Here is an 11,448-nt window from a genome sequence, read left to right on the forward strand (position 1 = left end):
GTACCCATCCCGAAACATAAGTATTGTGACCTAGAGAAACCATATTATTATCATGTCTCATTCTAGTGTAGATTATATGAACTACATAGAACTAATGTGTGAACTGTAAATGGCAAGTTAGATTTCGCTTAATTATTTGCTAGCAGTGTACCTTGTTATTGCTTGTCGCTTCTCATATGAAATACTTGACTCAAAAATTTATATGGATGCAACTATAAAGTATTCCCCAAAGATAAGAATAAATTATGTTGGACAAAGTATTTAGATCTTTGTACTATAAAGGTTTGCATTGACTTGTATGGGTGGTATATTATTCATATCATTAGAATGACATGTTATTTGTGTTCTTATAAATCGATCCGACGGATATCCGAAACCAGTTAGGTACCGGTACAAGAATGAAATCTTACCTGATATATAGCCTTCGCGGGTATGGATAAAATTTGAACTTTCAGGTATCATCGGGTGGGTATTTACTCTACTTGCGCCTTACCCGACCTGTTGCCTTCCCTAGTGCTTACCAAGTGCTTACCAATACAAGATAAAAGAACTTCATGATAAATTGGTAATTGATCAAAATAGCCTCATCTAAGAATTCATAGGCACTTGGCAAAAGGTACGGTTCCCCAAAAAGAGCTACCACACGCCAAAATATTATTAGTTTTCTTTATTTTTTTTGCCACTAGCTATAACAAAAGTATATCTAGACCAAGTAACATCACCAGCAACAGCTAAGATACAACAAAACTTTATGAGGAATGTCGGTGCAAAATCAAACAAGAAATTGAAGCAATGGAAGGTAGTTGGGATAGGTATACTCAAGAATGGAGTTTTGACCTATCAGAACACCGTATATGTTGTAATTCGCTAGCAATTGATGGGCCTATGCAACAAATTTGTTGGTGGCCTATTACTTCATCAGGATGTTTAGGAAAACCTAATTAGTTTAAAGATAAACTAATTCTCTTATTCTAAACAACATATATTAAATATGAAGTGAGTACGTATATCAATAAGTAATATTATTGAACTGAAGATATGATTTCATGTTCTAAAAAACCCCAAAAAAACCCCAAAATAGAAATAGAAAAACTAAAATGAGATGGCTCTCATTTAAAGTTAATGTGACACTACTACAGATCTACTCTTTCCAAACATCCCATCATCGTCCGGTCAAACCGAACCGGCGGTGACGGGTCATCATCGCTGAACCCAAAGTTGGTGGCTGGAGTAGCCGTTGGGACCGGCAGTGATGCCCATCATCACTGTTGGCCCGTATTACGAACCAATGGTGATAATGCTGACGGTCATCACCGTCGGTTCAAGTTATGAACCGGCGGTGATGACCTGTGTGACACCCTAGCTGTCAAAATTGTAACACATTAGGAAAGAATATGTAATGTAGGTATTGAATTGAGTGACATTGAGTGAATGTGTGGAAATAAGGACTTATGTGTAATTTTACAAAAATATAAGTCCTTTTATGCAAACTATTTGAATTACAAAGGTAACTTTTAAATTCTACCAGGGGTTAAAGTGTAAGAATAATAGTCATCATTGCAGTACATAAAATTTGCAATTAAGTCCAAAAATATATGAAATTTACCCTAATAAGGACAAAAACTTTATAAAGTTTGAATTAAGTCCAAGATTTTAAAATAAAACCCTATCCTTTGAGTTTTTGAATTTGAACCCTAAATAAAAGTTGTAGGTTTTGAAAAGTTCTACAATTCTTGTTTTGACCATTTTCTCATTTGGGATATAAAACAGTGAGAAAATCTAATTTTACATCGAGGTCCCTGGAATTTTTGAAGTTTACACCTCAGCTCCTGGCGCCCTCCCCCCCCCCCCCCTCTTCTTCCTCTGCTCCCCCTCTGCCGCGCAGCAGGCCGCCGCCGCTCACCGCCGCTGCAGCTCTGCCGACGCCACCTCCTGCCTCTGGTAGCCCCCACGCGTCGCGCCCAAGCTTGCCCACCGCCCTAGCCCCTTCCTGCTGGCCTTCCCCGAGCGTGCCACGCCGCTCCACCGCCCGACCGAGCCGCCACGCACGCCGTCGGCCGCCGACAGCTGCTACCACTCGCCGTGCCCTTTTCCGGTCTTGAACCATGCTCCAGGATGCTCCTCGACTTCTTTTACCCCTCATGCGCCCGTTGTTGCCTTCTTCTTTCCTCTGTTCGACTGCTTTCACCGGACCTCCGCCGCAGCCCCTGTCCGCCGTCGTCAGCCGCCTCCACCGCCCCGCACGCTAAAGCCAGTGCCCCACCGGCACCGCCGCAACCCACTGAAGCTTCCTGACCGGTTCAATTTCATTCCCTCGCACCCACGTAGCCGGACCACGGTGCCGGTGAACTCTTCCTTGCCGCCGTCCCAGGTCGCCATGGGGACCCATCCTTCCGGCCGTCCTAGCTCCCGCCAGGGAGCTTGGGAGAACTGCCTTGATCCCCTGAAGCTATTCCCCCCACCTCTGATCCACCGCCGGTGAGCCCCATGCTGGAACACCGCCGCCGTAGTCAAGCTCCATCGCCGCCGCCTCGGATTGTCATCGTTCCACCCCCTCCTGTCGACCCCGACATTCACATCACCCCCAGCAAGGTCCACTCTAACCCCCTGGTCCTTCCTGGCCGGTTCCCCCTCGCCGCCGGTGACCACCGTCGCCGGAATTTGGATGGCGAGTCTCGGCTCTCTTCCCCGATGAGCCAAGGACTTGATTGCAGTACTCTAAATCCTTCTGAGGGCCTGGCTGGAAGATTCCAATCCCTCCCTTCAATTCAAAATCAGTGATCTTTAGAAATTTGTATGAATTCATAGGAAATTCAGAAAAATGTCAAACTAGTTTTTTTTAATCTTTGAAGTAAACTCTACAACTTTTATGTTATAGTCTTGAGCTGAATGAGTGAATATTTTGAATTAGAATAAATATTAGGAAATAGTTGTGCTAATTAGATCTCTTGATCCATAGCTATGCTGTTGATGACATTTGAAACATAGGATGTGTGTCTCATGTATAGCTTTATGTAAAATTTGTAGACTCAGAACTGTTTCCTAGCTATGATGTTTAAGTGTCTTTGTTTTATATTGATGAAAGCTTTAGGATTTATTCAAGGCTGAATCTATTAGTTTTTGTAGCTGAAAATTTTAGTCTAACTTTCTTTCAGCATGTGTAATCCATGATAAAATATTGGATACCAGTAGTATAGGTTAGACTAAGATATAAATTTAAGCTTAGATTCAAAGATAAATCATGAATAATAGTTCTCGTTTATGAAAATTTATGAAATTAAATTAGAGTGTTACTCTTAAGTAGAGTAATATGTTCACCAAATTTCAGCACAAGATCTTGTATAGAACTTCGGATATAAATAGATCTTAATATCATAATGCTGTTTTTGTTTATTTTATAGCATAATTGCTATAAGGATAAAAATCTTGATAAAATCACAGTAGCTTAGATTCATATTAACCTTTCTCCAATAAATTTTTATCCTTAGGTTTGCAGTAGATCAAACTAGAAAAATAGTTCATGATGTAAATGTTGTTTGATTAATGAAATAGTACATGATCTAAATAGTTCAGATCACATGTCATTTAATGTAATTAGGTAATTATGTTTATACTCGATAAATGATTGCCCAGTATGAGAATAGATGATATGTTTGCTAAATAGGATATTTGTTTATTAGATTACAACTTTATCGTGAAAAGAAATGGAAGTGTATGCATTTCCTCAACTGATAGACTCGACAACTCTCGCTGACGGAGATTACTAGCTGATCCCGGAACCAGAAGAAGGAATTTCTGAAGACCCTGGGAACGTCACCAGAGATCTAACAGAAGCCCTGAACCCCGGTTCAGAAACTTTTAGTAGTGACATCTCTGATCCCAGCCCCACCAGTGAAGGCAAGCCCCGGACATAAACCGCTATTTTCACTACACTGCAATTTATATATTCGTGTATATCTACTTGTGCATTTAAGTTTCCAGGAATTGTATTGAAACATTAGTTGCATATTCCTAGGAACCTATGTATTGAATATTAGAACCTGAGTCCGACTAGCCGCCAAGCTAATAAGACCGGTAGAAGTCGAGTGATTCCTTGTCACTCGCGAGCTTTATAGGAGTTGCAATGTTTACATTCCTACAACCACTATAAGGATGATGGACGGGGTTGTGATTATGATTCATGATCTTGGCAAAAACCCCATCTGTACTGATAAAAATTTGATAAGGTCGCAGTGTGTGGTAGCGGTGGTTAAGCGTTTGAAAGTACTAGCCATATGCCACGAAATATGGTAAGCGGTAAGTCTAGTAACCGATCGGCCCGAGGAGTGGACATACCCCCCACCACTCGTAATTTGGTTTTTCGCACATGCACCAACGTGCGGGAGTACATTCCGCAGCGGATGTGAGTACATCCTACAGTCACACACACTGTAGGAGTACGTTTCGCACAGCGGACAGGGATACGGTCATGTAGTCGCGCTACAGACGTACATCCTGCACATTTGATGTGCGTATGGTCCTACAGTCGCTTGTGGTGGCACTGATCCACGAGTCGGAATGAAAGGCAAATGGTTGCTTCGGAACGATCATTGGATGTTCCAAGCGTCTAAGTTAGGTTTACCATTGCAAGGTTTGAAATTCGATTCAGAATCGTCCGTTTCTCGTGGAGATTGAGACTGCTTAATCCCTTTGCCACATAGAGTAATAAGAACAACCTTATGATGATCAAAGATGATGATTGTTTAAAAAGTTCTACCATGCTTGATTAGCTTTAGTTGCTTACATAGAATGGATCACCAACTAGAACCTGAAAGCTAAAAGTTGAAATTAAGGATCTACTCTTTGTTGCTTTTCAGCTGAAACTATACCCAGAACCATTATAAGCCTTCATAGTCTAGCTACATGGCTAAGTATACCATGAAACGGGTAAGCCTTGCTGAGTATTAGAATACTCAGACTTACAAATTTACTATATTTCAGGTAATCCCCCTGAGGACTCTGCTCTGCCTATACCCTGGCCCTATGCCCTTTCTGATGGTTGGTCCGTGGAGTGGTATCCGTCTCCGGCCAACACAGGTCCCTCTGAGTGATGTTGAGCTTGGGCTTAGCTCAATATCCGTTCCGCGATGTCTGGTAGTGTCGTGTTTTATTTTCCGCTGCAAATACTCTAACTTTGAACAGTTTTGTATAAATTCGTACTAGTTAGGTCTTGCTACTATATATGTATGAATACTAATATAATATTATGCCTGCGATGTAAAATTTTCGGTGATTGTATCTCTGAACTCGCCTTCGTGCGAGGTATCTTGTTTTGATCCTGAGTTAGGTGGTTTTATCGGGAATTTACCCGACAGACCACGGGGTTACACCGTTTGAAGTGCAGTTGAGTCCTTACTGCCTACCGAGAAAGGATCAGCACACTTGAGCCGGTGTAATTCAGGTTGGTTCTGCCACAGCTGGTATCAGAGCTAACAAGTGTACACCGGAGATATGCATTGCCTTAAAAATACTTTTAGTATAAAATTGGACCAACAACATATTTTACAAAACTACGTTGGTTTTGTTAAGGATTGTGCTTAGTACGTAAAGCCCTAGGGTGATTTTTACTGAGGGAAGTAAAGGTGGCTATAGTATATAAACTCTAACTTTCAGTATTACCTTTCTGTTAAAACTTAAATTTATGCACAACCAAACCTTAGATTTTGTAATGACACCTTCGACGATGAGGTAAGAAGGTAAGGATCCTCAGCTAACTGGGGAGTTAGCCTTCCCGTCGGTGATGCGAACCGAATGCTGTTTCTCAAGCAGTGGCCTACTTGAGATGCTGCCAATATATCAACTTAGGTTGACTATATTGGGAGTATATGGTTAGGCACAGGGTATGGTGATCGTTGTTCATACCCCCGCATTTTGCGGTACCCCCGTGAATACGTTGTTTCGATAATGTATGTTAACGTTGTCTGTACGGCGGTAATTGTACAGATGCTGTTTCTATAGTGAACAGTAATGATTGGGGATGCTTTCATGACATGCTGGCATGAAAGGTTCAATATATATATATATATATATATATATATATATATATATATATATATTGTGGTTTTCTGCAGGTACGCTAACCATGCACGAATCGATAGGTTTGAACGGATAGGACTTATCGACTAGATACTACAGGGAGAGACGTATTTATAATTATGCCACCGTAACTAATTACGTAAGTCCAAAATTATTTGGCAGTTGTTTGGTTTGTGAGGACGTTAGTGCGTGCATGCATCTTTGAATTGTTTGTAAATTAGAACTTGTGCTTATGTTGTTATGGGGATACCTAGAGTATGATTATCCACAAGTGCAGCCTAGAAATGGTCACCCAGACAGCCATAGGGTTTAGTATCTCGGCATCTTTATTTCATCTGCCAGATATATCGTAATTATCTAATCTCCATTCCTTGTTCCATTTACCTTGTGAGTTCTTAGTTGGATGTATATCTTGGTGCACTCCAACATTTTCTTGAGCTTAACTCACATTTTTCCGCAGCCTTCTTCAAACTTTCAGAAATTTATATCCTATCTAACATTTGAATCCTTTTGATTCAGATGGCAGATGTTCAGCGGATCTATTGGGATGCTGAGGGATATGCTCACACCGCTTGTTTATATTGGGAGGGGTTTCCGAGAATTTTGTGGGATACACTTCGTATATTTCACTACCGGTACCCACCCCAATATAAAGGTTGTGAGGTTACCGAAGTCGGTGTTCCTCGATGCAGAGTTACTGTTACTATTCCTCTGCACCGTATTCTTGGGTGGCAATCTATTGAGATAGAGGTTGTCGGATATCGTCTCGTGGATGCTTTTGAAGCAGCAGCCCTCAAGGCTATCACCACCTTTTGTGAACAGCATCCGGATGAGGTAGTAGCTTACCCCATTGGACTGTTTCCTGCAGTTTTTGCACATGATGCTGAGTGGATCTTCAGAACAAACCATCTTGGACATTTAGTTGGAGATCTCGCCAAAGAGACTCTCAGGGTAGTGATCAGGTATATGAACGCCCAGTACCGCCTCCAGTCACTTAAGCAAAGGTGTATGGACGATATGGTGAATCTGGCCCAGGATTTTCATAGGGACCTTACCCTGAAAGATGACCAGATCCATTTGCTTGGTTAAGGAATTGTTGGGAGAGATACCACTATTGGGCATTTGGAATTGTAGATCTTGGAAAGTGATGCCCAAATTCTCCAGCGCAACACTGTGATTGACTTTTTACAGGAACAAGTTCATGACTTGAATCAAGAATTAGGTGACGCCCTTGGGCATATTGAGATGCTCCAAGAACAGCAAATGCCTCCTCTTGTGCCAAATGGACTGGAAGAAGAAGAGGAAGATTCAGAAGAAAACCCCAAGGAAATTGAGGGCGTGTCTGAGATAGATTCAGAACATGGAGATCCAGAGCCCAACCCTTAGAATGATGACTCCTCCTCTGGGAGTGCGTCATTTGTGGGCAATTTAGATGACTTTTAAGCAAGATGGGTAACTGATGTTATGTTCCTAAGGTGTAGCATGTGCAAATAGGAGAGGTGTAAGATGACCACTAGGGAAAGGCCACTTGTTGCAATATTGTGGCTTGCAGTAGTTAAACTCTAAGTTGTTCATGTATCTTACAGACTACCACGGTTATGTAATATATCATGACTACCAGTTGGCCGTTATAATCATCATCCTTATCTAAGATTTCTTCATTTCTGTTCATGACTGTTGTGTTGATTTGCTGAGATGGACGCGAATTGTATACATTTCTCAACCTCATTGAGTATGCTTATCATTGTTCTTGTGCTGTTCTAATGTGTTGTACCATACATCATACCTCTGATAATAGAAGCAAGCATAGCCTGTTGTAATGGACACCTTCCATGTTTTTCAGATGGTTGGTGCTATGCGTGGAACTCCTGAAGGATTCAGGCCAGATCAAGCTAGCGGTTCTCAACAACCACTACCGTCACCAACAAATCTAGCAGAGGTCATGGCACGACAGACTGAGCTTCTCAATTTGCTAGTGCAGGCACATCAGAAGCAGCATCGCCAACAACCACGAGGAGGTCGTGATGACATCAATCCTCAAGTGGCAAGCTATCAAGATTTCTTCAGCACCCAGCCTCCATTGTTTAGTAAAGCTAAAGAACCTCTTGATGCCGATGCCTGGCTCCGTACTATTGAATCGAAGTTCACCCTTCTTACTATACCTTGTGGGGACTCGAGTAAAGCTCACTTCGCTGCTCAACAACATTGTGGTGCTGCCCGCATTTGGTGGGATAACCATTGTGCCATGCAACCCGCTGGCCATGTTATCTCCTGGGAGGAATTTCGAACTGCCTTCAAGGCACACCATATTCCTAAAGAACTGATGGAGCGGAAGCTGAATGAATTTTTGGCACTCACACAAGGCACCCGCACTGTACTCCAATATGCACAGTCTTTTAATCATCTGTGCCAGTACGCGGGGTATCACGCGGATAATGATGCCAAGAAGCAGGAGCGTTTCCGTCGAGGTCTCAACACAAAGCTCAAGGAACGCCTGAACCTGGTTAAGGCTAATACTTTCAGTGAACTTGTAAATATGGCTTTGACCCAGGAAGACTGTATCTCGGCACATCGTGCCGAGAAGAAACGGAAGACTCCTACCGGACCATCGAGTGTTCAGCCACCGAGGTATGGAGTTGTTCCGAATGCGCAGTTTAGAGCGCCGCAACGAAATGTCCCACCTGGCAGATTGGTTTTCCGCCCGCCTCAGTAGCAAGGAGGGTATCGACCTCCAGTGCCTCCGCGACCACCGCAACAGTTGGGCCCCAGGCCAAATGTTCAACAGTTTCAGCAAGGAAGTAGCAATTACCGCTATTTCAATTGCGGGAGTGTGGATCACTTTATCAAGGATTGTCCTCGGCCCAGGAAGCCTTTTCAAGGGCAAGGTTTTAATCAGAATAACTAGGGCAAGGGCAAGAATCGAGTAATGCAAGTCCGGCAAGGGCGAGTCAACTTCACCACCCTTGCAGAACTTCCAGAAGGAGCCCCTATAATGACGGGTACATTTTCTATCAACTATACACCCGTTATTATCCTATTTGATTCCGGTGCAACCCATAGCTTCATTAGTGACAAGTGTGTTGCCCAAGTAGGACTTGATTCTTGTCAAACCAAGGGGTCGTACATGATCTCTACCCTGGGGGTAAGATTAATTCCAATCAACTGATTAGATATGTGCCAATACAGTTGGGTAACAAGGTAATAAAAACTGATTTGGTTTTGCTAAGTTTAGAGGGTATGGACATTATACTTGGGATGGATTGGATGACAAAACATAAAGTGATGTTAGATATCTCCTCCCGAGTTATTGAGATTGACTCACCGTATGAAGGAGCTACTACCCTCTATCTACCCCAACAAGAGTATTTCCACTCTTGCGTTTATGCTACCATAGACATCAACTTAGAAGACATTCCTATAGTCTGTGAATATCCTGATGTCTTTTCGGACGATCTGCCCGGAATGCCACTAGATCGAGACATCGAGTTCATTATTGAGCTCCAACCTGGTACAGCCCCTATTTCCAAGAGATCGTATCGCATGCCACCTAATGAACTGGCCGAGCTAAAGATACAGCTTCAAGATCTTCTTGACAAGGGTTTCATACGCCCAAGTGCTTCACCTTGGGGATGCCCTGCCCTATTTGTAAAGAAAAAGGATAATAGCTTAAGGCTGTGTGTCGATTATCGTCCACTCAATGCGGTCACTATCAAAAATAAGTACCCTCTTCCCTGCATTGACATCTTATTTGATCAACTAGCTGGAGCCAAAGTCTTCTCTAAGATTGATCTACGCTCTGGTTACCATCAAATCAAAATCAAGCCAAGTGATGTTCCAAAAATAGCTTTCTTGACCAGATATGGACTTTATGAATATCTAGTTATATCTTTTGAACTCACTAATGCACCGGTATACTTCATGTATCTTATGTATTCAGTCTTTATGCCGAAGCTTGATAAATTCGTTGTAGTTTTCATCGACGATATTCTGATATATTCTAAGACTGAAGAAGATCATGCTGATCATTTACGTGTCGTTCTTCAACGACTACGGGATCATCGTCTATATGCCAAATTCTCTAAATGTGAGTTCTGGCTTGATAGTGTGAAATTTCTAGGATATACTATCTCCAATGAAGGCATATCGGTTGATCCAACCAAAGTTTAGGAAGTTATGGATTGGAAGCCTCCAACTTCAGTCCATCAAATTCGTAGTTTCCTTGGACTAGCAGGATATTATCATCGATTTATTCTAGACTTCTCTAAGATAGCCAAGCCAATGACTGAGTTACTTAAGAAGGAGGTTAAATTCCATTGGGATGATAAGTGTGAAAAAGCATTTCATACACTAAGAAAACTTCTAACCACTGCTCCAGCATTGGCCTAGCCAAATAATACCAAGCCTTTTGATGTCTATTGTGATGCTTTCGGAACTGGACTTGGTTGTGTACTTATGCAAAACAACCGGGTCATTGCTTATGCTTCCAGAGCACTCTGGAATCATGAACAAAATTATCCAACTCATGATCTTGAGTTAGCAGCTGTTATTCATGCTCTCAAGATTTGGAGATATCATCTCATGGGAACTAAGTGTAATATTTACACTGACCGTAAGAGCCTCAAATACATCTTTACTCAAGCTGATCTAAATATGAGGCAAAGGCGATGGTTAGAATTGATCAAGGATTACGATCTTGGGGTTCACTACCATCCCGGCAAGGCCAATGTAGTTGCGGATGCACTAAGCCGCAAGGCACATTGTCATTGCTTATCCATAGAAATCTTTAGTGAAAATCTCTGCTATCAAATAAGGAAACTCAATCTGGAGATTATTCCTCAAGGTAGCCTGAATCTCATATCTATTGAATCTACTCTTCAAGATAATATCATCATGTCGCAATTGCATGATGAAGGTATCAAAATTATCAAGCAGAAACTATCTCAGGGAGAAACAAGATATAGGTGTTTCCACACTGATCATCAAGGAGTTCTACGGTTCAACAATCGTATTGTTGTACCTAAGAACCGTCAACTTCGTAAACAAATCCTTGATGAAGCACATCTATCCAAATTGTCCATTCATCCCGGTAGTACTAGAATGTATCAAGACCTTAGACGAAAACTTTGGTGGACCAGGATAAAGAGAGAAATTGCTAAGTATGTATCTGAATGTGATATCTGCCAGAGAGTCAAGGCCAGTCATCTGAAGGTATCAGGTACACTCCAACCACTGCCTATTCCATCTTGGAAGTGGGAAGACATCAGCATGGATTTCATTGTTGGTCTTCCCCAAATATCTCAGAAGCATGATTCCCTTTGGGTAATCATTGATAGACTCACCAAAATAACACACTTCCTTCCTGTACATACAACT

This window comes from Panicum hallii, chromosome 1, assembly GCF_002211085.1.
Source record: "Panicum hallii strain FIL2 chromosome 1, PHallii_v3.1, whole genome shotgun sequence".
Classification (NCBI taxonomy): domain Eukaryota; kingdom Viridiplantae; phylum Streptophyta; class Magnoliopsida; order Poales; family Poaceae; genus Panicum; species Panicum hallii.